We start from the raw sequence: 16,022 nt of genomic DNA, 5'->3' as shown, positions 1-16,022 counted from the left end.
ATGTCACGGAGACCACAAACTTCAGCAGAAGCAGAGCCTAGAGGTTATGGCTTGTCATGGGAGCGTAATATTTCTTTGCCGTTCTCCTGCTTTCTTCTGGGCTGCCTGGCGCTGGAGAGAAGATTCACTCACCCATTCATTTTCTGTCATTCTTTTCAGAATACAAGATCTCCACGCAAGTATGTTTCACACCCTCAAGCTTTTAGGTGCAAACATCCAAAGAGCAGCCCCTCTCCAGAGGCTGAATGGCAAATAAAGCCTGCTGCTGCCTGCCACCGGCTGGAGTAGCCTGTCTTGGATAGTCCTTGGTATTTATCGACAGTCCTTAGGAAAGTTAGGTCTCTTGCAAATCCCGTGGGTGCTATCCCAGAATGACTTGTGTGGAATCAGCCTTAATCCCTTCAACATACTTAACCGGAATTGCCTCTCCTCTCTGATGGGAAGCTCAGGCGTGAGACGTTGCTATGACAAGTCCTGGGGCCTTCTTTCTTATTTTTCTCTCTCTGTCTCTTGAGTTCATCCCAAGCAAGGGCAGGGCAGCAGGCTGTTTTTCCAGCCTTCTGCCCTTGTGCAGTGCTACTTTTGGCCTGGCCATACTAACAGCTTTTTTGTTTTTATACTAACATCTTTGTGAGGTTTTTGTGGTGGCGGCCACTGCGTTGGTGCAGAGGGATGGGGGAGGGCTCAGCCTTCCCTTTGTGGAGAGCCCGTGTGGCCAAGGAGCAACTCCAGTTACAACGAGTGTCTGGGGGCAGCTCAGTAACTGCTGTCCTTCATGTAAGCTCCACCTGGAGAAGGGAGAGGCCCAGGAGTAAAACTTAAGAGCTTTGTCCACTAAACACCAAGTTAATAACATGCACATGGGCTACCTCAAAGGCATTATTCACAGATACTAATCTCCGTAAAAAGGAGGTACCTACTTCTTTCTCCTCATTTAAAAACTCACTGACCAAAGCATGAAAGTACAAATTACATCAGTAAGCTCACTGCAGGTATCTGAAGTTGTGGCAAGCTCTTCAGAAGAATGCTACTGCTCTAAGGCAGTACTTTCCACATATAAAAGATGTCCACTACTTTAGTTTCTCTGTGTATGCTCTCTGCCTTCAAATGTCCATGCTGAAAGGGGCCCATCACCTATTTAACCTCGGAGGAATACCCAGCGCGTGCAGCAGAAGCTGAAAACCAGCTCTCTCCACTCTTCATCTCTCCAGTTGCTCCGGTGAATATCTATCTTGTTTGCACAAAATGGAAAGGAGCAATACCCACTGCTTCAGAAAAGCAGCTCCTGGCTCAGAGCACTCTCTTGGGAGTGCAGTGAGGGCTTCCCATCCCTGCTGCAAATCTGGGTGTAGAAAGACACTTCCATCTGCGTCATCCAGAACTTCCCTACACACACAGGGAAAAGGGCAGTCGTAAGCACTGCTGCCACCCGTGTGCTTTGTCCAGCTGAAGAGAGAATTGGATTGTACAGGTCGGCAGCTGAAATTCATGCAGGGAGAGGGACCCCTCTCAGAATTTGGGGCCCCTTAAACATGTCTGCTATTTGACACTAAGCAAGGCCTCCATGTGAGTACAGATCATGTTATCGGCAAGATGCTTCTGACTGTTGTATCACTGCTGTTGTATCCATAGGGCAATTCACAGAGAAATTGGTTCATTTTACTCCAGGCAAAACCAGCTAGCTCATTCACATCAAAAATGATCACACTAACGGCACTATCATCTTTGGAGAGGAGGGGAAATGGCCATCCCTCTTGGGAAAATCCCCTCTCTCATTGACACAAGCACGTTGGGAAGTGGACAGCTTCCACCCAAGTGGACTAAGTATGTGCCGTATTCCCCCGGCACTCCGTCAGAATGGAAAGCCCTGTACCAGCGCTTCCAGAAACGCAGCTGGAGCTCTTTGGAGTAGCTTGCTGAACCTGGGCCAGGTTCAGGCACAGGGCAGCACGGAGCTGACGGGAGCTGCAGTTTGCTGCCCTGCGAACCATGAGGGGTTCAGACTCTTAGAAGGTGATCCCAGGAGTGGTGAGCTGGAAGTCCCATTTCAGACTAAGCCCAAGAAGACGCCAACAGAAGTTGCACCCCTTTGGCACACTAGTTTCTCAAAGCGACTTCCCATACTCAGTGGAGGAGGAAAGCCCTTGTTTTGAACTCAGGAGCCTGGCTTTCTCTCCGCTGACTACAAAGGCAATCGCCAGAGACTAGCTGGCCACCTGGTCTGTTGAAATCTGGTGCCTCAAAGCGGAACACAGTTAACCTCTCCCAACATCCTGCCTGCAAGTTGTGCAGAAGGAACCGACCGACTCCACAAACCAAACTTGGCCAGGAGCTCTGCTGAGGACTGCATAGGGAGGAGAAGGACACAGGTTTTCTCTCACAAGCACACTGCCCTCCACAGGCACAGCAGAGGCAATAGCTTTTGGGGTGGGGGGGAGGGGTTTGGCCTCTGAGGCCAGGAGGTGTAACTCTGAATACCTAATGGCACAGGCTAGTTTCCAGCAACGAATCATATGCAAGCATCATGCAAGGACTGCAGTGTCCTATTTACCTACAACAGAAGACACAGCCAGGCCAACAAATTCCCCCTCTCATGTGCTGGTTTTCATCAGGCACGTGTCTCACACATGCCTCCAGGAAAATTACAGCTAAACAGCTCTACTGCCATCCCCTTCGACTCCACTGGAAACCTTCCACTAACGCAAAATCACGGTGGGCTGCCCAGGGGCAGAGCAGCGGCGCGGCGAGAGGACGCGGCGCTCGAGCCGCGGGGAAACGGCCGTTGGGGCCGCTGGGGCCGTTGCGGCCGTTGGGGCCGTTGGGGCCGCCTCTGCCGCGCGCCCTGGGCGCCGGGCGCGGGGCGGGCGCGGCAGCGAACTGCATCTCCCGTGAGGCCCCGCGCGGCGCCGCGCAGGCGGCCGCGCCCCTCGGCCGCGCGGTGCACCCTGGGAGCTGCAGTTCCGCGGCGGCGCTGCGCGAGGCTTCCGCGGGGGCGGCGGCGGCGGCCGCGTTGGGGCGGCGCAGCCTTCCCTTCGCGGGCATCCCGCGCGAGGGGTGTCGGGGACAGCTCAGTAGCTGCTGTGCTTCATGGGAGCTCCCCCTGGCGAAGGGAGAGGCTCTGGGTGTCTGGGTGAGCTCTGAACCAGGATGAAATCCTCAGGGGGCCTTAATGTGGAGCAGGCGCAGGCCTGGGAGCTTGAAGTGGTGGAGCCAGCGCTGCTCCAGTGGATGTCTCTGGCAGAAAAGTCAGGAAAGGGAGCTTTCTGAGAAATACGAGATCCGTGGAGAAAATCACCACCACCTTTGCGGTGTGTGACTTGCCCACATTGCCGGTTTTAACAAGCGTGGTATCTGCTGGAGGGACAAGATGGCGAGGCCCAGCCAATCCCAGAGGTTCCTGGAGGGCCTCGATGATAACTTCCTGAGACAGGGCACAGAAGGGAGGGTCTCTGCTGGACCTCATCCTTAGGAAGGAGGAGGGTCTGGCTGGAGACGTGAAGGTTGGGGGCAACCTTGGCTGCAGTGGCCATGAGATGGTGGAGTTGAGGGTCCTGCGAGGAGGGACCAGGGCACAAAGCACCATCACAACGGTGCACTTGTGGAGAGCAGGCCTTGGGCTCTTCAGGGACCTGCTGGGAAGAATTGCATGGGACAGGGCTGTAAAAGCAAATGGAGTCCAAGAAGCCTGGCTGATACTCAAGGATCATCTTTCCCAGTGAGGAAGAAGTCGAGCAAAGGGGGCAGGAGACCTGCATGGAGACCTCTCTTTCTGTCTCTTGAGTTCATCCCAAGCAAGGGCAGGGCAGCAGGCTGTTCTTCCAGCCCTCCGCCCTTGTGCAGTGCTACTTTTGGCCTGGCCATACCGACAGGTTTTATGTAAAAGCCAGTCTGGTAGGTTCTCCCTATTCCTCCTTCTCCTTTCCTCCTCCCATAGGCACCTTTTATTCCTGGCTCACCAGCCTCTGGTCTTCCCAAGGTTCTGGTCGTTCCAACTCCCGTGAACTGTCACCACTGCCATGGTTTGTTCTGTTGCCTGAATGGGGAGGGGTCTTTGGGTTTGGGTGTCTCTCGCAGGTCCATTGCCCACCACAGGGACAGCAGAAGCAATAGCTATTCTTTAGCCTCTGAGCGCAGTAGGTGTACAGAAGGTGGAAGCAGGGACAGACAACCTGGGAGGAATACAGGGATCTTCTCCAATTATGCGGGGCTGAGGCTGGGAAGGCCAAGGCCCATTTGGAGTTTCAGCTGGTGAGGGATGTCAAGGACAACAAGAAGGGCTTCTTTAAATGCATCAGTAACAAAAGGAAGACTAGGGGAACTGTGGGGCTGCTGCTGTATGGGGAAAGGGCCCAGGTGACAAAGGCTCCCGAAAAGGCAGAGATCCTCACTGCCGCCTTTAGGCCTCAGTCTGTACTGCTAAGAGCAGCGCTCAGGAATCCCAGGGCCTGGAGAGGAGGGAGAAAGTCTGGAGAAAGGCAGACTTTCCCTAGGGGGAGGAGCATCGGCTTAGGGATCTCTCAATGAAATGAGACATCCACAAGTCCATGGGCCCTGGTGGGATGCGTTGCTGTAAAATCCGGCCCAAATAAAACTCTCTAAAACTTATTTGGAAGTTTTAGAAAGCAGACATTCTGTATTGCAGCGCTGGATGCCCGGGTGATCGTTCCGGCTGACGTGCATGCCACACGTCGCACCAAACAAACCTTTTTTAACCCTATCTCATGCATATTCATTAGATTTCTTGGAACTGCTTTACATATTCATAATACTTCCTGGAACTAATTAAAATATTCACATTGTGATTACACATGTGCCTTGAGGTCTTGGGGTCTTCTGTGGGGGTCTCTGGTGGTCTTCGGCGTTGACAGGAGTATCGCTCAAGGGTGTCCTTTAGTTGAACTTATCTTCTGATCATGTGTGGTTACTGCAGCTTCGCTGTCTCCAAGCCTCCTGCACAATGTTCCAGTCATTAGCGCCTCCAGACCAGAATGTTCCAGCACCTTCCAGACCAGAATGACTCCTCTCCCACCTCTCACCTGCCTCACAGCCATGATCTTTGTGCTGTCTGCTGGCTTTTAAGTTTCACAAAACGCACTGTCAGGTTAATAGACAAAAGGGATCACAAAAAAGGCAAAAATGGAACTTTTGGTAAAAATGGAACTGTCTCCAAGGCCTAATGTATCAACTTCCCCCTTTTCTTGAGACTCTGGACTTACAAATCCAAAGTTTCAAATTATTTCATACCTGACTTTGAAACACATTTGGTTACAACAGCTACAAAACTGAATCAAAATACAGGCTAAAGTACTATAGTTACTACAATAGCAAAGAGATTTCTTAGCGAAGTCCAAGTGGGTAGCCCTGAGGTAAGCTTTTTCCATATATCTGTGAATCTCCAGGGGGTATCATACCTTATGACTTCATGTAAAACCTTAGTTTGTTCCCAAATTTTGTCCAAGTCTGCAGAAATCCTTCCGCTTTGGGCCACATACATGCAACAGCTTGTATTTATAACTGTGCAGACCCCTCCCTGCGAAGCTAGTAATAAACCTAAGGCCATTTGATTTTGTAAAATGACTTGTGATCGACTACATACTGTGGCCTGCAGAGCTCGTATTGTATCTAGAGTTTTATTTTCAATATTCTCTATTGTTGCTGAGATGTTGGCAATTGTTTTCTCCAATTCACTTACTCCCAACCGCGGGAAGAACCGTCTAACAAAACTACGGAATCCTGTGGGTCGGTCTGCGATGGCATTAGCAACCCTTTTAGTTCTTTTGAGGAAGGTCCTAACCCATCCACCTTGTTGGTGCAATTCATCAGTTATGGCTATATTAGAGACCAAAACTCCTAGCGCACAGACGGGTCTCATCTTGATGTAAGGGTAAGGCTTTGTAGGCCTTGTCACCACACAGCCAATACCATCCTAAACCATGCGGAGTTACTATCCCTGTAACATGACCAAGTTTACTCGTAACCATCTTACTCATTTCTTTTAGTATATATGAATCATTATTACAATAGCCATAACTGGGGTCATCATAAGACCCATCATTTACAGTTATACAGACTGTATCATTTTCATCCCGCGAGACTGCAGAAAGACTTAAATATATGAGTGGATCAGAGGCGAAAGTCCGCTTACTCGTATGATTCCACTCTGTCTCCTTTTCTTGCATTTGTGAGTCACTTAAATCTATTCCAATTAAGGCTATTCCTTGTGGATTACCGCTTTGGGATATTTGGGTACATATCCAACAATCATTCTTTTGTAATATTTGAGTGATATTTTGAGCTAGGATCAGATGTAAATTTTGGTCCCAACATAAGGTTTGCCAAGCTTGCCTCATGGCTACCAATATTAATGCAAGTAAACCCCAGAGGTCAATCATAGTTCCTCCTTAACTTAAGAGAAGACTGTTGTTCTACTATCCAAGGGCAGAGAACCTTCTTAACTCTAGAATAATGGATTCACGGTCCCTTGCCCCAAACCTTAACAGCGGTGTAAGTTGTCAGGAGAACTTGAAACAGTCCTTTCCACTTTTCAGTTAGTGGCTCTGAATCCCATGACTTAATATAGACCCAATCCCCAGGCTGGAACGGATGTGCTGGTGCATCTAATTCCAGTGGTCGATCAGTTGCCCCACATCTTCGAGGTTCCTGTAAGGTACTTTGCTCTCACAGATTCACAGAATCAGTAGGGTTGGAAGAGACCTCTGGAGATCATCTAGTCCAACCTCCCAATGATTTCCTGGTGCTGGTTCCACTGGGGCTTGAACCCAGCACCATTTCCCAGAGACATCAAATAATTATATCCGTTCTTCCTATAAGGCGGGTATACCTGGTATACGGGGGCTTGGTAAGGCCTTCCATACAACAATTTATATGGGCTCAGGTTACCTCTTCTACGAGGCTGGATCCTAATTCTTGGTAATGCTAAAGGTAATGCTTGTACCCAAGGCATTGCTGTTTCCTGGCAGATCTTTCCAAGTTGTAGCTCAAAGGTATAATTCATTTGGTTATAACTATTTTCCCACTCGACTGTGGTCTGTAAGGGGTATGAAGATCCCATGTTACAACTAATCTCCTGCTTAATTGTTCCATAGCCTTAGCAATAAAGTGAGACCCTGTATCTGACAACATTCCCAGGGGAATACCAAACCACAGAACAATTTCTTTTAGTAGGATCTTAACTACTTCTCTTGCTTTATTGACATGACAAGGAAAAGCTTCAGGCCACCCTGCAAATGTGTCAGCTAGGACCAAAATATATCTATATCCTTCTCACCTGGGTAACTCAGTAAAGTCTATTTGCCAGTAATCTCCAGGAGAATCTCCCCCTTTGGTTACTCCAAAAATTAACTTGGTGTTAGTATTTTATGACAAGTCTCACATTTTTGTGTAATAGATCTAATAATTTCTGTCATTGCTGTACTCATAATAGTTTTTTGGAGATGTTTTAATAAATTTTCCACTCCCCATGTACCTTTTCATGCTCTCTTTTAGCAATTTCCCTCATTACACCTACCCTATAGCTGTAATGGCCCATCCGTTTACTCGTTCCTTAGCTTTCAAGGACTCTATTAACTTAAAATCTTTTCTTTTATATTTTGGTGGGGTATCCAGGAAGATTATTTCTTTGTTGGGTATTAGAGCTAGGATGCCTGTTTCTGCAGCGTTTTTTTGCCACTTTATCTGCTAATTCATTCCTTGTTTCTGGAGCAGAACTCCCAGTCTGATGTGCTTTGCAATGCATTATAGCTAGTACAGCTCGTTTCTAAATACTTTCAAGTAGTTCCTGAAGATGGGAGGTCTTTTTAATCTCAGGCCCCTGTGCTGATAAAAGCCCTCTTTCTTTCCAAATATGTGCATGTACAACTCCGAAAGCATATTTAGAGTCTGCCATATGTTGACTCTTTTTCCCTCACTCAGGTCCAGTCCTCCTGTCACGGCTGCTTAGGCAAAGGACTCAGCTCCTGCCTTACTTAGCCCCAGGCTGATGAGCTGCGATTGCTTTGTCACTGCCTTGGAGGCAGGCGGCTTGGGTCATGTCACGGAGACCACGGAAACTTCAGCAGAAGCAGAGCCTAGAGGTTATGGCTTGTCATGGGAGCGTAATATTTCTTTGCCGTTCTCCTGCTTTCTTCTGGGCTGCCTGGCGCTGGAGAGAAGATTCACTCACCCATTCATTTTCTGTCATTCTTTTCAGAATACAAGATCTCCACACAAGTATGTTTCACACCCTCAAGCTTTTAGGCGCAAACATCCAAAGAGCAGCCCCTCTCCAGAGGCTGAATGGCAAATAAAGCCTGCTGCTGCCTGCCACCGGCTGGAGTAGCCTGTCTTGGATAGTCCTTGGTATTTATCGACAGTCCTTAGGAAAGTTAGGTCTCTTGCAAATCCCGTGGGTGCTATCCCAGAATGACTTGTGTGGAATCAGCCTTAATCCCTTCAACATACTTAACCGGAATTGCCTCTCCTCTCTGATGGGAAGCTCAGGCGTGAGACGTTGCTGTGACAAGTCCTGGGGCCTTCTTTCTTATTTCTCTCTCTCTCTCTCTGTCTCTTGAGTTCATCCCAAGCAAGGGCAGGGCAGCAGGCTGTTCTTCCAGCCCTCCGCCCTTGTGCAGTGCTACTTTTGGCCTGGCCATACCGACAGGTTTTATGTAAAAGCCAGTCTGGTAGGTTCTCCCTATTCCTCCTTCTCCTTTCCTCCTCCCATAGGCACCTTTTATTCCTGGCTCACCAGCCTCTGGTCTTCCCAAGGTTCTGGTCGTTCCAACTCCCGTGAACTGTCACCACTGCCATGGTTTGTTCTGTTGCCTGAATGGGGAGGGGTCTTTGGGTTTGGGTGTCTCTCGCAGGTCCATTGCCCACCACAGGGACAGCAGAAGCAATAGCTATTCTTTAGCCTCTGAGCGCAGTAGGTGTACAGAAGGTGGAAGCAGGGACAGACAACCTGGGAGGAATACAGGGATCTTCTCCAATTATGCGGGGCTGAGGCTCGGAAGGCCAAGGCCCATTTGGAGTTTCAGCTGGTGAGGGATGTCAAGGACAACAAGAAGGGCTTCTTTAAATGCATCAGTAACAAAAGGAAGACTAGGGGAACTGTGGGGCTGCTGCTGTATGGGGAAAGGGCCCAGGTGACAAAGGCTCCCGAAAAGGCAGATGTCCTCACTGCCTTCTTTAGGCCTCAGTCTGTACTGCTAAGAGCAGCCCTCCGGAATGCCAGGGCCTGGAGAGGAGGGAGAAAGTCTGGAGAAAGGCAGACTTTCCCTAGGGGGAGGAGCATCGGCTTAGGGATCTCTCAATGAAATGAGACATCCACAAGTCTATGGGCCCTGGTGGGATGCACCTGTAAGTGCTGAGGGAGCTGGCGGACATCATTGCAAGTCCCCTCTCCATCTTCTTTGAAAGGTCCTAGTGATCAGGAGAGGTGCCCGAGGACTGGAGGAAAGCCAGTGTCACTCCAGTCTTGAGGCAGGGCAAGAGGGAGGACTCGGGAACTACAGGCCAGTCAGCTTCACCTCCATCCCTACAAAGGAGCTGGAGTAGCTCATGCTGGAGGCCATCTCTAAGCATGAAAAGGAGAAGGTGATCAGTGGTCAGCATGGACTCACAAGGGGGATGTCACATTTAGCCAACGTGCTCACCGTCTGTGATGGAATGAGTGGCTGCGTAGATGAAGGGAGAGCAGTGGGTACTGTGTTCGTGGACTTCAGTGAGGCTTTTGACAGTGTCTCTCATAACATTGTCTTAGGCAAGTGGAGAAAGTATGGGTTTAGAGGAGCAGGCAGTGAGGTGGGATGAGAACTGGCTGAATGGCAGAGCTCCGAGGGTAGTGATGAGTGGGTCAAAACCTCGTTGGAGGCCTGCTGCCAGCGGTGTCCTCCCGGGGTCAAGATTGGGTCCAGTCATGTTCTGCTTCTCTATCCATGACCCAGATGAAGGGACAGAGTGCCCCCTCAGCAAGTTTGCTGATGATATCAAACTGGGAGGAGTGCCTGATACAGTAGAGGCCTGTACTGCCATTCAGTGGGACTTTGTAAGCTGGAAAAATGGGCAGAGAGGACCCTCATGAAGCTGAACAAAGGCAAATGCCAAGTCCTGCAGTGGGAGTGGAACGACACCATGCCTCAGTACATGGCGGGCGCTGATCAGCTCGACAGCAGTTCTGCAGAGCTCCTGGGTGTCCTTGTGGACATGTTTACTGCAAGGCAGTAATGTGCCCTTCTGGCCAGGAAGGCCAACGGTATTCTGAGGTGCAGTAGGAAGAGCATTGCTAGCAGGTCAGGGGAAGTGATCCTCCCCCACTGCTCAACTCTTGTGAGGCCACATCTGGAGTAGTGTCCAGTTCTGGACTCCCCAATACAAGAGAGACATGGAGCTACAGGAACAAGTCCAGTGAAGGAGCAGTAGGCTGATTAGAGGCTGGAGCATATCTCCTATGAGGAAAAACTCAGAGAGTTGGGCATGTTCAGCCTGGAGAAGACTGAGGGTGAATCTTACCAGTGTACAAAAGTATCTAAAGGGAGGGTGTCAAGACTCTTCTCAGTGGTGCCCAGCAATAGGACAAGATGCAACGGGCACAAACTGAAACACAGGAAGTTCCATCTGAACAAAAGGAAAAACTTCTTTACTGTTAGGGTCCTGAGCACTGGAACAAGTTGCCCCAAGCATTTGTTGAGTCTTCATCCTCAGAGCTTCATCCTTCAGCCTTCAAAACCTGTCTGGACACAGTCCTGGGCAACGTGCTGTAGGTGCCCCTGAGAGATATCAAAAATCTTTGCTAGTAATTTCTTTGTGACATAGAGGAAAATAAAATCCTAATGAATGTTAATCCTAATGAATGTCTAAATTAAAAGTCTGAGTATATCAACCAACACTTCACCTTGTCTGGACTTTCAAGGTAAAAAACCAATTACTTGTGACAGAAGTTCACAAACTTTTGCTTAGCTCTTGTGTTTGTCTATTTTGTCCAAAGAGTCTGGAACTCTTGTGGGTAATTCGAAAACAAACTGGGAGTCCAGTTAAACTGCATGAGAAAAACTGCAAATACAATAACACACTGCACTTCAAAAAACAGAGAGCTCACATCAAATGGATTATTGGACTACAGGTGACCCAAATGCATAATCTATCTTGTATCCCAAAGGAAAAGACCTTTTGCTGTATGGGGAAAGGGCCCAGGTGACAAAGGCTCCCGAAAAGGCAGAGATCCTCACTGCCTTCTTTAGGCCTCAGTCTGTACTGCTAAGAGCAGCGCTCAGGAATCCTTTTATTAATCTGCAGAGTAAACATCAAACTCAGGACACGCATGTATGTGCTTTCAGAAGCAATTAGAATGAATGGGACATAGAATCTATCCCAAGGGATTTACTTTCTTTTTACAGGGGAAAATAAGATTTGCTGGTTTATTAGGCTGGAGGAGTACTTTCTTGTTGAGGAATGGAATAAGCCTTCTGCTGCATTTTCCTGTTTCAGGATAAATTGTGTTTTAGTGGTGAGGCCTCATCTCAGGTACTGTGTCCAGTTCTGGGCTCCCCAGGACAAGACACACATGGAGCTACTGGAGGGAGTCCAGCACAGGGCTACAAAGATGATCAGAGGGCTGGAGCACCTGCCCTACGAGGAACGGCTGCGAGAGCTGGGCCTGTTCAGCGTGGGGAAGAGAAGCCTGAGGGGGGATCTTATCAATGTGTACAAGTACCTGAAGGGAGGGTGTCAAGGGGACGGGGACAAACTCTTTTCATTTGTCCCGTGTGACAGGACAAGAGGCAATGGGCAGAAACTGAAGCACAGGAAGTTTTCCCCCCTTAGCATGAAGGGGAATTTCTTCCCTGTGACAGTGACAGAGCCCTGGGCCAGGCTGCCCAGAGAGGTTGTGGAGTCTCCTTCTCTGGAGATCTTCAAGGCCCGCTTGGATGCAACCCTGTCTAACATGTTGTAGGTGACCCTGCTGAGCGGGAGGTTGGACCAGATGATCTCCAGAGGACCCTTCCAAACTTACTGATTCTATGATTCTTTGCATACTTCAGAAGATGAAAGGAATATACCATGGAAGCAATTAAACTTTGTACTACTGCTTCATGATGAACAGGCAAATGCTCCTATTCAACATAATATGTATCTCCCAGTGATCTTTTGTCCTTCCCCACATTGTTTTTAATAGGAGAATAGGATTATATAGTAGTAGATCAGGAATAAGCCTGAAGAGAAACAAAAAATGCACCTGCACTTTTGGTCTGCCTTTGTATCTATTTTACTTTTTTTGCAAAACAAATTACTCTCCCCCCAGTATTCTGGGGATGCAAAAACTAAAATTATAACCCTTATATAATATAGATTAATTTTTTAAAAGTCCTGCTATACTTAGAATATATTTTCATGTGGTATTGAGTTTCTTACCACTAGGCAAGAAAAGTGAAACTTTAATAGAAGACGCTTAAAACCAAAAAGAATAAATTGAACATTAGCTAGAGGTCAGACATGCCCTGACATGGAAGACTCAAACCATGACAGTAATACTTAGTCACCTCTGTTTTGGGACACTTTCCTTATCGTTATTCCTCTGAGTCAACATGAACCATTTGCCAGAACAGGGCAAAGTTTGTTTTCAGGAAGGCCTTATCTGTTTCTGAATGTGCACTCACCTCATCATCATAAGGATCCAACTGGGACTGTCAGTTGGCAAATGCAGGAATATGGAAAACAGCAAGTATATACGCTGATACTGGTTTATGCAGAAACATACATAAAAATTTATGAAAAGAGTAAAAATTATATAGTTGATTTTTTTTTTTTTGACTTGTTTTTGTTAAAGCAGCTAAGTTATAACAAACCAACTCTTTCTCTGGAGCATATTCTGTCTCTCTTATCCAGACAGATAGGGGCTCTCAGTTTCCCTGAAAACTTCCCTGTAGAACTTGTAAACCTATTAAAGAGAACATATTTCTTGACTCTCAGGCATGGCACACTATGGAAACCAGAGCCCCCTAAGATAAAGGGCAGTGAAAAAAATCAGGAGAGCAGAAAATACACTGAAGAAAATATGCACTGCTATGTATACTGGAGAACGGTAATTTGATATTTGTGTGAAGTTCTTTGCACTTAAAGAAAAGAAGTCTCAAGAAGAACTTGACTTGCATTACAGTAACATTTTTATTCAATCATGTCCAAATGAGTAAAACCTTTACAAATAGGACATCAGTCTCTGGCTAAGAATAACCCATTTTAACTTAACTACCAATCTAACAACCAGGAACCTGTTTTCTACTTCCAGCTATGCTAAAGAAAGAAAAAAAAAGAAAGGTCCTGATGACTCTAGGCAAGTTTCTGCCTAAAATTAGTTTTGTAGTTTAAGCCAAACATTTAGCCAACTTGTAAGCCTCTGAATGTTGGTGGAGAGTAAGACAGGAACCTTTAGAAGGTGTCTCCTCTCTCCAACTCTTTTTTTTTTCCCCCTTAAAAAAGGAAGAAAGATGAATCTCTTTGGTTATACTCAGTGTGCAACGGTTGAAAGAAAGAGCAATTTTCACTTTTTATATAGAACAGGCATCTGTAACACTTGTTGCCTCCTGAAAAAGTTTCATGGCTGTAGTGCAACTGTCAATCAGTAGGCAGAGAAAGGCAGGCAGGCAGAGGCCAACTTTACCTCTAGCTCATCTGCATTTTGCTAAAACAGGGCACAGAAGCAGCTGATTATATAATTTGACGAAGAAGAGAACTACAGATGGGTTGCAGACACTGGGAAAAACACGTGCATCTTTCAGGACATTTTTGGTAGGCTTCTCAGCCTTTTACAGCTTTAGGGTCAAAGAACACTCTGCTGAAGAACTTCGGGAACATATCTCAAGATATGTTGGTCAGCACAGTTTCAGATTACACAAAAGTATATTTGTGTATATAGTATTGTGATATACTATATAGTATATATTAATATAATATATAGGTTAAAGGCTTTAGAGAATATTAAACTCTCTTCCCCTACACATTCTTTTGCAGTCGATAGGGCTCCATTAGTACTATAGCCTCCAGAAGAGACACCGTAAACATAAGCAGTCTATAAACATAAGCAGTCTATTTACCCCTCCTTTGTATTCTAAAAATAAGCAACTTGAGGGAAAAAAAAAAGAAAAAAAAAGACAACCAAATACACAACTTTCCAACATTCAGACCCATAAAGCTCAAGAGAGGAAAGTCTATTCCCTTGCAGTACATATTCAAGGTATCGTTTACAGCCAACATTGTCTTGATTTTATATCCTAAAGGCAGGTAGGGCTGACTGCATAAAGCAGAATTTCTTCTTCCCTATGGCTTGCTTCAGCGATGTATTTGCCAGTTAACACTTGCTAGTTCTCCCACACATTAACAGCTTAAATCTTTCAGATCCATGCTGGTTCCTCAGAGCAAACTTGCTGGAACGTTTTTCTACATTTTTAAGTAAAGAATCATTGGACTGTTCAGAAGGTAATACAGAAGTTAAAGCTGACCCTAGCTGGGTTGGGTCTCCAGTCAGACACCACCCTTCCTTCTTCTCAGAAACAAAGCAGCTCCCTTTTCAGGGCACACCACTTATAACCCAAGAAAATCACCATGACTGAAAGTCCCTACCTCTATTCTATCCCATTTCACTCTCAACTGCAGGCTTTTTCTAAATGCTTAAGAATATAGGAAGACAAAGAAGACATGGTGTCAAAGAAATTTTCCATAATTTTGTGGTTATGTCAGAACAAAAGCTTTATTTTTATAGCTATCGGAGAAAGCACATGGTGGCAACAGTCACTGTAAGCCTTGCCAACATAGTCTCCGCCTACCAATGGAAACAAGGCCTTTTATATATCTTCTTGCAAAGATCATAATCAAAAACCTTGCCTTTTATGGGACCCTTGTTGCATAGCCTTGAGGCACCAAGGCTGGTTTTTGCTGCTGACCCTGCTTACAGCTTGTCTGTGAAGTAATATGCTAGAATAGTAAAGAAACATTCAAACTAGCCCTCAGCCAAGATCACCTTTGAAATCCCAAAGAGTAAACAAACCCCCAAACACATTACAGTCTGTATTTTCACAGACTCCGACAAACATCATCCTCCAACACAAGCGTTGCAAGTGAGGTTTTGCTCAGCTGAGCAAAGCAGTTTCTTTGAAGCCTGCAGGAAGCCTGGGCCCTCCCTCTGCCTCTTCCAGTGTTCTCCTAGCCACCTTCCTACCCCACAGCTTCTCCAACTTTGCCAACGCCACAGTTTCCATACAGTTCCCTATGAGGTACCCATAAGGTCCATCACTGTTGCATACGTTCTAGTTTATGCTGTACTAGCAGTTCAGTAGATTCAGAAAAAACAGATGATAAAAACTGCCTCCAAGCTTCCTTCTCACCTGTCTCCCTCTCTTCAGCTAATTTACGTTCAGTTTGGCAGCTCAGTCTTCTGCCTCCAGCCATTCAGGCCAGAAACTTTTGCTTGTGCAAAAAAGAAAGTGTACAGAATCCAAGATACTGTGCACTTCAAAGGCGCTGTCTCAGCTCCCTCGTGCTTTCCATTGTACGTCATACACTACCAGTTGTAAACTACTTGGCAGCTCTAGATCTCATTTTTTGCAGATTCCTAAAGATAAAATATTAGAAATGGCTTAGTCATTACTCCAAACTGAACAGGTAGAGTTCATCTAAACAGAGCACTTAAAAACCCAGAACTGTAACAAACAGGCAAAAGCAGTAACCTCAGAGAGGAAAGCCAGATGTGCACTTAAAATTAGTAGCAGAGAGGACTACTTTTTAACTCATCCTACTGATCAAAAAAAGCATTAGTGCATTGCTAGAGATAGTGTGCTTGTTTTTATGCAATATCCTAATACATTCTTTTCAATTAATATGATATGGGGAAGGATAAGAGGAGGGCAGCAGAAAAAAAGGCATAAACAGTTCCGTATTAGTACATGTTATTAACATTTCCCTCCCACCTCTTTGAAAGTACTCATGGCTCTTGTGCAATGTCTTGGACCACTTACACAGAAAACAGTAATTGT

Source organism: Rhea pennata, chromosome 1, assembly GCF_028389875.1.
Source record: "Rhea pennata isolate bPtePen1 chromosome 1, bPtePen1.pri, whole genome shotgun sequence".
In the NCBI taxonomy this organism is placed as follows: Eukaryota; Metazoa; Chordata; class Aves; order Rheiformes; family Rheidae; genus Rhea; species Rhea pennata.
The sequence above is the reverse complement of the archived record's forward strand: the minus strand, read 5'-3'. Positions refer to the sequence as shown.